General features: G+C 45.1%; 1 pseudogene; it reads right to left on the reverse strand.

Moving 5' to 3' along the window:
* Window positions 1-3,255: 3,255 nt before the first annotated feature.
* LOC149442197 (uncharacterized) lies at window positions 3,256-4,435 on the reverse strand (annotated as a pseudogene).
* Window positions 4,436-11,637: the final 7,202 nt, after the last annotated feature.

The raw sequence follows: 11,637 nt of genomic DNA on the forward strand, positions 1-11,637 counted from the left end.
GAAATTCCTTGGGGTGTCTACTTTTCAAAAAGGGGTCATTTGGGGGGGTTTGGTGCTATCCTGGAATTACAGGGCCTCCAAAACTGCGACAGGTAGTCAGGAAGTGTAATGAGGAAATAAAGCCCTTTAAAAGCCCAAAGCTGCTTATTGGATTTTGGGGTCCTGTACTTGGCTAGACTGCCAAAACGTCTCTCACATGTGGTATCCCCATACTCGGGAGAAGTAGCAAAATGTATTTTGAGGCGTAATTCCACACATACCCATGGCTTGTGTGAGCAGTAAATAATTTAAGTGACAATTTTGTGTAAAAAAAAACAAAATTGTAATTTTCCAAAAACTTGTAAAAAAATAAATTCTTCTATTGATTCAAATGCATCTCAGCAAATAGTTTTGGGTGTCTATTTTCCAAAAAGGGGTAGTTTTGGGGGGTGGGGGCATTTTATGCCCAGCATTAGAAGTTTATGCCACACATCACTCACTCTTCTAAACACCTGAAGATCAAGCCTTTTCTGACACTGTTTGTTCACATGAAAAAAATCTGTATTTTTTGCTAAGAAATTAATTTAAACCCCAAACATTATATATTTGTTTAAAGCAGACACCCTAGTGAAAAAAATGGTGGGTGCTACAATTTTTTATGTCACATAGTACTCGAGCAGCGATTTTTCAAAAGTAAACTCTTTTTTTTAAGTTATTTTGATTTTTTTATTCTTTTTACACTGTCCCTTTCCCTTTAATTTTTTTCATCACTTTTAATGCTATGTCAGGGAATGCAAATATCCCCTATAACTGCGATGGGCATTGTCATGTATTCTTTTTTGAGAAATCTGGGGTCTAACAGACTCTAGATATCTCCTCTGCCCTTACATCATCTAATCAAACCAAGATCGGTGTGATCAGATGCTTTCCCAATTTACAAATGGCGCTGTTTATATCCTGCGAAACTGAAGTGATGAAATGCTCATAGCTTCTTAGACTATAGAGATGATTGGCTTCATTCCGGTCTCCAATCAGCTCTATGGTCAGCTGGCAGAAACATTGGCTGCATTCTCAGATTCCCCTAGTGGCACGGGAGTGCCCGAGAAGGCCATGGAAAGCAGCGGAGAAGGAGCGTCATGATCTCTCACTGCTTGTAAAAGTAGCCATGCAGCTAATTAGCCACTAGGATTGCTTTTACATGAAAGCCGATCGCCGGCTGAAAAATATTATCCCAGGATGATGCCTGCAGCTGTAGGCATCATCCTGGTATAACCATTCAAAGTCCAGGGATGTACCAGTACGTCGCTGGTCCTTGTTGGGTATATATGCTATGTTCTTTTTTTTTTTGTATGCAGCCTGTGGACTGAATGAAAAAATTAAAAGAAATCTCTGCCAGAAAAAGTGTGTGGTATGCCCACCATAAGAATATACTGCCCTGCATCCACCCATTTCTAATGGTGGGCACACATTAGGTCGCACAGTGCCACATGCGCCAGTTCCAAGATTGTACAAATGTGTAAATAGTGGCACGTTTGAATAAAAATTGACCACGTATAAGTGGTACCCCATATGGAAAATGGAAAAAGAATGACACCAAGTCCCAAACTATATTGCCACTACTCCCCATGTAGTCTGGGCATCCAGGGAGCTCCATGTGACTATCTTTTCCCTCGTAAATTCGAAACTTATATGTATAGCCTGTTGTCCTCTCACAGGTCTTCTACATCTTGACCCCATACCTGGCACGCTTGCTGGGGTGAAATTGTTTGAATGCAAGGTGGCTAGTAAAATTAATGAGGGACTCATCAAGGCAGATGTTTTGCTGGTGAGTATAGACATCTGCAAATTTTTGGTTAAGGTGATTTACGAGGGGCTGAATTTTGTGTAGCCAGTCAAATTCAGGGTCACGCCGAGGATGACAGAGTGTATTGTCGCTGAAATGCCTAAAACACATTATACTCTCATATCTATGCCTGGCCATGGCAGCAGAGAACACGGCATATGATGAATCGGGTCTGCGGACCAATACAACCGCAATTAATTTCTTTTAGTAATGCCCATGTTGAGGGTTAGGCCCAAAAAAAATGTAAATTCAGAAATCGTAATGGGTTTCCATGCAACTGGTCTGGTAAGGTTTGAATTAGGTGTGACAGTGACCTATTGACACTGCACTTGCTGGGGGAGAAGGGGGGGATAAGCGTAGGGGCTAAATGCAGGTGCTGGCAGGTTCCGGGGCTGATCCCGCTAACGCTGTGCTTTTGGGGACACTGTACTAATGTGAACGCTGGTATAGTGCTGATCTGCTCAAAGATATTGATCCGTTCAGACACTATACTAGCAATGGAGGTTTATTGTGTATGAGCGTGTTCCTGGCAATCAAGGGGTTAAATGTGATGACTAGTGTACTGATGGGCAATCTGACGCTATCTGGGAGGGGCGTGACAACCACAGGAGTGCAAATCATGTATATATATGTGATTTTGCGCACCCATGCCACCCTGTAGCAGTATTTCTGCTATAGGGAGGTCAGGAAGCTGTTACAGAAGTTTGTGTTACGGCACTGCGTTACTTTAACTGACAATTGCACGGTCATGCAACGCTGCACCCAAATTACATTTTTTTCCCCACGAATTGAGCTTTCTTTTGTTGGTATTTGATTGCCTGTGTGTTTTTTATTTTTTGCACTATAAAGAAAAAAGACCAACAATTTTGAGTAAAAAAAACTATATTTTGGACATTTTGCTATAAAACATGTCCAGTAAAAATCTAATTTCTTCGTAAATTTAGGCTAAAAAAAATCCCAATACGTGTAAATTAATTTTTTTTTGTTGAAAAGTATACTTTTTTTTTTCATAAGTATTAAAAAAACAAAATACTTTTAGTTGGGGTACACCTCACCCTGTACTGCGACGCAGCACTTAATGCACCATATTACAATACAGTTCCAGTCGTACAATAAATACATACAATAAATACATTCACTCAGCGGTATGATGCCTAACGTGATGTGCATGGCAGACAAGTTCCCTAGACCATCACATCATGCATGACGCCGCTTACCCCGAGACTGATTGTGGCCCCCTAAGTTACCACCAGAAGCGCCACCACATTTTAAACAGCATGCAGAAACATTACGGAATAAACAAATTTAAACAAGCATCAGGTGTGTTGGGGGGTAGGAAGGAGGGCAGAGGGAAAGGGGAAAGAATTCACAGGCCCAAAACTTTATTGAAAGGACAAAGACACACAAGGGAGAGTAGGGGGAAGGGGAGACCCTCAGACGTCCTCTTCCTCCTTAAAGTCCATCAAGTTGTAGTCCCTGAGCAGACCAAGGATCAGTCTGCGACAGTCCTCAATGGACATCCTCTCCCGCTGGTGGATGAGGCACTTCCTGGTGCACCATAAAGCGTCCTTAAAACAACACAGCACCCGCCAGGCCCTGTCAATATCCTCCAGGGTAAAAGTCCCACAGAAAAGTCCGTTCAACACACCAAAGTGTGTGATGGCTGTCTGTGGCACAAAGTCTTTGAGTTCTGGTTCCAAGGCCCTCAACAGGTCCTCAGCAAAAGAGCACTCCCAAAAAACGTGCTGAGCCATTTCCTCCTGGATGATGCAAAAAGGGCAGTGTCTGTATTTGCTCAGGTTCCTGGCATGCATAAATGTCCTGAGTGGCAACCTCCCTTGGATTGCCATCCATGCCAGGTCCTTGTGCCTGTTGGTGAGTCTCTTTGAAGAAACATTCCTCCAGACCACCTTGCAGGTGGCTGAAGGCAGGCCTGGAACCAACTCCAAAATGTCTTTTGCTCTAATAAGCTTGTAAATAGTTTTTGGTTTCCACAAGTCAGGCTTGACTCCCTGTAGCCCCTGCTCCTTGATAAACTTAAAAATGTCCAAGTAGTACCAAGGAGTGTCCCAGTTGTAGGGGATGGAACTGTCCCATTTGTCCCATCCGAGGGACCTCCAGAGGGGCAAAAGGAAGAAGCGTGACATGGAGTTTCCGCCAGAGTCCATAGTCCGGTTCAACAAAGTCCTGTGGATGCAGTTTCAGGCAAAGAACACCCTCGGTTGGGTTGCGATGTCGGGCATGCCCTTACTGCCCTTGAGCGGTTCCTTGAGCATGACTGCCCACTTCACTCTGTCCATCTTAGAGCCTCAGATGAAGTAAAACACCGCCCTGGTGATGGCCTTGCAGGTGTTGACCCGCGTGGGCCAGGCCTGGGTGAGGTACTGCAACACGGAGAATCTTTCTGCGGAGTACCAGTGTCTTCCCTTTGATGGTAAGTTCTCTGAGGCTCCAAAGTCCAAACTTTTGGTTCATCTTTGACAGCCTCTCCTGCCAAGACTTCAGGGCTGCTCCCTCTTCACCAAACCAGACTCCCAGAATTATGATGAAGTCCGTCTTGATGCGGAAAGGCATGGATACAGAAGAAGGTAGGAACCACTTTCTGAAGAGCATGATCTCTGACTTCCCGCAGTTGACTTTTGCCCCTGAAGCTTGGCCAAACTCCTCGCAGGTCTGGACGAGCAGGTTGATGGAGCGCTGGTCAGCACAGAACACAGTCCCGTCATCCATGTAGAGCGAGCACTTCACTTTCCTTCTGTCTGGTCCCGGTGCAGTGATTCCCCTGATCTCTGGATTCTGTCTGATGCATTCCGCAAAGAGCTCTATACAGCAAACAAAAAGCAGAGATGAGAGAGAGCAGCCTTGTCTGACCCCAGAGAGGACCGGGAAGGGGTCAGTTTTCCAACCATCCACCAACACAGTACTACAGATGTCATTGTACATAAGGTCAACATACAAACAAAACATCTCCCCAAGACCAAACCTTCGCAGGGCTCTGCACATAAACCCATGAGAGACACGGTCAAAGGCCTTTTCCTTGTCATGACTGACCAGGGCCACTTGCACACGGCTGTCTTTGATGAACTGGACCGTGTCCCAGACAACCGCTAGGCTGTCCGCAATCCTGCAGCCAGGAATGCCGCAAGTCTGATCCGGGTGGATGATCTGTCCGATGACAGCCTTTAGCCTGTTGGCCAGAACCTTGGCGAGGATCTTGTAGTCCACGTTCAAGAGAGAGATGGGACGCCAGTTTTTTAAATCACATCTCTCCCCCTTGCGCTTATACAAGATCGTGATCATCCCCTCCCACAATGAAGGAGGAATTCTGCCCTCCACCACCATCTCCTCCTACAGCTTGAGCAGGTCCGGGCCCATGAGATCCCACAGCACTACATAGAGCTCCGCTGGGAGACCTTCTCAGCACGGGTCCTGCCCCACCTAAAGGATTTAGCGGCAGAGCGCAGCTCCTCCAACGTCAAGGGAGCCTTGGAGGCCTACAAACCTGCAGGATCAATAACGTTAGTGATACCTGACAAGAATCTGTCGGCTGTTGAAATGCTTGTTTCTTTAGGGGGATAGAGGTTGGTGTAGTAGTCGCTGACCACTTCCATCACGGCTTCTTTCCCCTTCTGGAGTGTTCCTGTCTTGTTGTGCAGCTCCGACAGGGGTGTGTGTACTGAGTGGAGTTTCCTGAAAAAGAAAGAGTTACACTTCTCACCTTTCTCCAGATTCTCCACCTTGGCACGGAACACGATGTGCCTGGATTCTTCCTCGAAGTGTCTTTTCAAGCTCTTTTTAATGTCCTCCAGGTCCTGCCTAATGTCCCAGACACAGTGATGAAGGTCCTGCAGGGATTTTGCATAGCGGTGCCACCCTGCCGCAGTATATGTACTGTGGCTGGTCAGCAAGCTTTTAAATCTACAGTTCATGATGCATTTGTGCAATTAATAGATTGTAGAGAGTTTTGGGCCTTGTTCACATGTGTGTACTATAGCATACTCCTGTATGATGGCCGTGTGCGGGTGTGGGTGCATGGCCCCAAGCGCACTCTGCACCCAAATAGATATCAAATTGGGAACAGTGGCTGTGTCCTGTCAATGGCACCCAAATTTACATGAATAGGACTACCAGCACAGGTGTACGCTGTTGTATGCCCCTGTGAACAAGCCCTTAGGTCAAATAATGAAGATTGTGAAGTACTTAAACCCTCCTCTCTTCCCCAGCACTATATACAGTCATGGCCGAAATTGTTGGCACCCTTGATATTTTTCCTGAAAATCAAGTATTTCACACAAAAAAGGTATTGCATTAACACATGTTTTGCTATACACATGTTTATTCCCTTTGTATGTATTGGAACAAATATAAAACAGAGGCAGAAAAGCAAATATGACATAATGTCACACAAAACCCCAAAAATGGGCTGGACAAAAGTATTGGCACCCTTAACTTAATATTTGGTTGCACACCCTTTGGAAAACATAACTGAAATCAGTCGCTTCCTATAACCATCAATAAGCTTCTGACACCTCTCACCCGGAATTTTGGACCACTCTTCCTTTGCAAACAGCTCCAGGTCTCTCTTATTGGAAGGACACCTTTTCCCAACAGCAATTTTAAGATCTCTCCACAGGTGTTCAATGGGATTTAGATCTGGGCTCATTGCTGGCCACTTCAGAACTCTCCAGCGCTTCTTTGCCATCCATTTCTGAGTGCTTTTTGACGTATGTTTGGGGTCATTGTCCTGCTGGAAGACCCAGGATCTTGGACGCAAACCCAGCTTTCTGACACTGGGCCCTACAGTGCGACCCAAAATCCTTTGGTAATCCTCAGATTTCATGATGCCTTGCACACAGTCAAGGCACCCAGTGCCAGAGGCAGCAAAACAACCCCAAAACATCATTGAACCTCCACCATATTTTACCGTAGGTACTGTGTTTTGTTCTTTGTAGGCCTCATTCCGTTTTCGGTAAACAGTAGAATGATGTGCTTTACCGAAAAGCTCTATCTTGGTCTCATCTGTCCACAAGACGTTTTCCCAGAAGGCTTTTGGCTTACTCAAGTACATTTTGGCAAACTGTAGTCTTGCTTTTTTATGTCTCTGTGTCAGCAGTGGGGTCCTCCTGGGTCTCCTGCCATAGCGTTTCATTTCATTTAAATGTCGACGGATAGTTCGCGCTGACACTGATGCTCCCTGAGCCTGCAGGACAGCTTGAATGTCTTTGGAACATGTTTGGGGCTGCTTATCCACCATCCGGACTATTCTGCGTTGCAATCTTTCATCAATTTTCCTCATCCGTCCACGACCAGGGAGATTAGCTACAGTGCCATGGGTTGCAAACTTCTTGATAATGTTGCGCACTGTGGACAAAGGCAAATCTAGTTCTCTGGAGATGGACTTGTAACCTTGAGATTGTTGATATTTTGCCACAATTTTGGTTCTCAGGTCCTCAGACAGTTCTCGTCTCCTCTTTCTGTTGTCCATGCTTAGTGTGGCACAGACAGACACACAATGCAAAGGTTAAGTGAACGTCTCTCCTTTTTATCTGCTTTCAGGTGTGATTTCTATATTGCCCACACCTGTTACTTGCCCCAGGTGAGTTTACAGGAGCATCACATGCTTGTAACATTCTTATTTATCCGCAGTTGTGAAAGGGTGCCAATACTTTTGTCCAGCCCATTTTTGGAGGTTTGTGTGACATTATGTCGAATTTGCTTTCTTTCCTCCCTTTTTTTGTTTTGTCCCAATACACACAAAGGGAATAAACATGTGTATAGCAAAACATGTGTTAATGCAATACGTTTCGTGAGAAATACATGATTTCCTGGAGAAATATCAAGGGTGCCAACAATTTCGGCCATGACTGTATATATATATATATATATATATATATATATATATATATCATCATTTTCTTCAATGATAAACATAAAATGATAGAAATAGTACTTGAAAGTTGTATTGATACCTTGCTTTGGTGGTCGGCATAGGCAAAAGCTCAATCTTCTACTGCTGTTTACTCTAGGATCCCCTAGAAATCCCTAGAAGAATTCTGCGGTTCCGTGAAACTCTCATTAAGAAAGGCTCCTTTAAAGTAGGACTAAATCAAAAAACATTTTCATTATGGATAGAGTAAGGGAGGGATATAACCTCTGTATTTTTCTTCTTGCAAACTGCCATTTCTCTTCTTTTCCTGTCCCATAACCAAAACAGGAAGTGAGAGGAAATATCTCCAAGTATCTCCAAACTGAAGGAACCTCTGGTTATGACCAGAACTAGTGCCCTCACTGGAACATTTCCTCTTTATTCCTGTCCTGGTGACAACCCAAAATATGAGATTTTCTTTCACTTTTACTCTCTTTGATAAGGGTAACCAGGACAGATAGAAAAGGCAAATCTCCCGAAAAGGGACAGAAACAATAAAACAACCTGACAGGTGTTCAAATCCCTCTTCACTCTAAAACAAAAAAATGTTTTTCCTTTAGAAATTTTTGGCCAAATTGGAAGATTATGTATTTTCATGATGACAGCACACACTCCCCATGGTTGTCAACTTTCTAGTGGAAAGATCTGGCAAGTTGAAGTATGATTGATTTTGTTCTGCGCATCCTCAAGTAGAAAACTCTATCTGGTAAAATTTGATATTTCAGTTTAGCAGTGAACTGGAAAATTGTTTGAAAATGTTGGGAAGCATGCCTAAACTACCTATGGAAGTCAAAGGAGGTTGTAACATTCTGAATGTCCCACTGTATTATGATCATTATCATATGATAGGGATTTATGCACTCATGTATGTCTATGCCAATGGAGGAAGGAAGGGGAACCACTGGCATAGGCTTTGATATAAGCCAGCCATAGACGGTTTGAATCTTGGCCGGTTCAGCAGGGACAGGCTGAGATTTAAACCATGTATGGACATGCTTATCAATCAATTAACCTGGGTACAACCATGGCCGGATCTAGGGGGGTGCTAAGGTGGGCTGTGCCCCCCCCAGATTTCAGTTGTGCCCCCTATGTACATTATGGCCATGACCGATGAGCTTCCCACTCATCCTAGCACTTAGAGCCAGCTGCAATGAAGTGAAGTGAACAGTCCGGACAGAAGTTACAGCAGAGAAGCGAGAACGGGGAGGAGATGAGGGCTTCTCTCTGATCTTCACCTCCTGTTATAACAGCGATCCTCCATACTGCAGGTTACATAGGATCACTCTTTCATCTGATAGTACACGGCTTCTTTACCCACCCCCATCTCCTCTTAAGACTGCCCAACTACTGGAAATGTGGATCTACTCACTACTCCTGTAGTCCCCAAATGTAAGATTGGTGGAGGAGGGGTGGTGGTGGTGGTGGGGGGGGGTGTTGTTTGTGCTGGTAAGGGTAACGGGGGGGAGGGAGATGTTAGTAGGCAGGAGGGGGAGGATTCATGTTAGGAGGGGGGAATTGGGGGGGTTAGTGCTAGGAGGGGAGGAATTGGAGGGGGGGCAGTTGTGCTAGGAGGGATATTTGGGTGGGAGGGGGGGTTTGTGATAATATGCAGGTGGTTGTGCTAGGAGTGGGGATTTGGGGGGGAAATTGTACTAGGAGGGGGGATGGGGGGAATTTGTACAGGTAGGGGGGATTTGGGGGGGGGAATATGTACTAGGGGGAGGATTAAGGGGGAGATTTGTACTAAGAGGGGCGATTAAGGGGGAGGATTTGTACTAAGTGGGGGGATTGAGGGGGATGATTTGTACTAAGAGGTGAGATTTGGGTGGATGATTTGTGCTAGGAGGGGGGTTTAGGGGGAAGTATTTGTACTATGAGGGGAGATTTTGGGAGATGAGTTACATTAGGAGTGGGGATTTGGGGGATTTGTACTTTGGGGGACTGGGGAGAGAATTTTGACTAGGAGGGGAAATTAAGGAGAGGATTTGAAAAGAGAGGGGGGATGGGGGGGGAGGATTTGCACTAAGGGAGGGAGATTGGGGGGAGGATTTGTACTATTAGGGGAGATTTGGAGAGAGGATTTACACTAGGAGTGGGGATTTGTACTGAGGGATATTGGGGAAAGAATTTGTACTAGGAAGGGGAATTTGGAGGGAGAGTTTGATTTTTTGGCCATGGAAGATTTGTGGGAAATTGGGGGAGGGGTATTTAAGCTGGAAGGTGGGATTTGGGGGCAAAGATTGTTGCTGGAAGAGGGACTTGGACTGTGAGGATGAAGAATTTTTGCATTTTTGGTTGGGTAGAATTTTAGCTTGCTTAGGAGGTGAACTTGTTGCTTAGTTCTGTTTTTTTTGGAGGGAGGGGTGGAAGGTGGGGGCTCAGTATGCTAGATGATCTTGGCCCGGTACTGCCCGCTTGCACACAAGGCACTTAAAAGATCTTCTTCTCCCCACATAACATGTAGCTGAGATCAGATTCCCAAACACAATGTGTAGCTGGCTGCTATGGTGCAGTTCTGACCTGTGAAGTTCCCTTACTGGATTGGCAGCTGCAGTAGCCAGCTACACAGTGTGTGGAGGGATACCATTCTCAGCTATGTGCTGTGTGGGGAGGAGGAAATCTCTTAAGTACCCTGTCCTCAACTCTGCTGACCACTGTCTTCCACCCTGGTGACCCCTGTACTCTGCCCTGCTGACCCCTGTTCTCTGTCCTGTTGACCCCTGTCCTCTGCCATGCTAACCACTGCACACTGACTAGATAACCCACTGTACACAGCCCTACAAACTGCTGCCCCTATCCTCTGCCCTGCTAACCTTTTATACACTGCCATGTCAACCACGCATCCTCTGCCCCCCTGACATTTTTCACTGCACCCCCAAATCAGACAGGCTAGATCCGGCCCTCAGTACAACCATCCTGCTGGATACTACATGCAATTATTGCTAGTGGCTGTTATAGCTGATAGCAATAATCACCGTGTTCTCCCGGCGGGGACAGCTTTCCCCGTCCAGGCTGGGAGAACACAGTGCTTCTTTGGGAGAGATTTCCCCATCAACACTGGGGGAATCAAGCAATGTTTTTTGAAGATCATGTCGTCTGCGGCCGGCTTTAGGCTCATTTGATTGCCTTCAGTTGAAGTGACATAATGAAAACATGTTGATCAACAGGTCCTACTGTCAGAATACAATGTCCCAGCAGGGGGGATTCCTCCATTCATCTCATCCACCCACTGGCTAAATGAAAAAAAAAAACTAATCTGCTACAGTCAGCTTTACAGTTAAAGCCAGATGCAATTGTAACTATGAAGGTTGGCTGACAATGGTGCCCATAGACATTAAATGACAATCTTGCACTGTTTGGCCTTTTTTGGTCAGACTGGGTTAAAGTGCAATGGGGAAGATTTACTAAAGCTGGTGCACTCAGAATCTGTTGCAGCTGTGCATAGTAACCAATCAGCTTTTTCAATTAAGCTTTGGCAATAAAACCTGGAAGCTGACTGGTTTCTATACAGAGTTGCACCAGATTTGCACTCTCCAGTTTTAGTCACTAAAATGCCTTTTGGGAAAAAGCACAATAAGTATCTTTGTCAAAGCACCAGCATGATCTGTACATCTCTTACTTGGGTTTCAACTTACAGTCAAGGATTGTATCCCTCAATTGTATGATTATTGCTCTAAACATGCTGGATTTTGTTTCAGGATAAAACATTTTATAAACTGTAGGAACTAGTGTTGTGAACCCATCTTTTCAATTTTTAGTAATCTCCTATGGGGGGGCCAGCAGGACACCACAGTTGTTGGTGAGCAGCATCCAAGACCATTACTTTACCATGAAGTTCAGCACTGCTATACCACAAAAAGACTACATAGACATTGGGTGACAGTCTCTC

Source organism: Staurois parvus, unplaced genomic scaffold, assembly GCF_062004578.1.
Source record: "Staurois parvus isolate SC_StPar_1 unplaced genomic scaffold, SC_StPar_1.0 ptg000903l, whole genome shotgun sequence".
Classification (NCBI taxonomy): Eukaryota; Metazoa; Chordata; class Amphibia; order Anura; family Ranidae; genus Staurois; species Staurois parvus.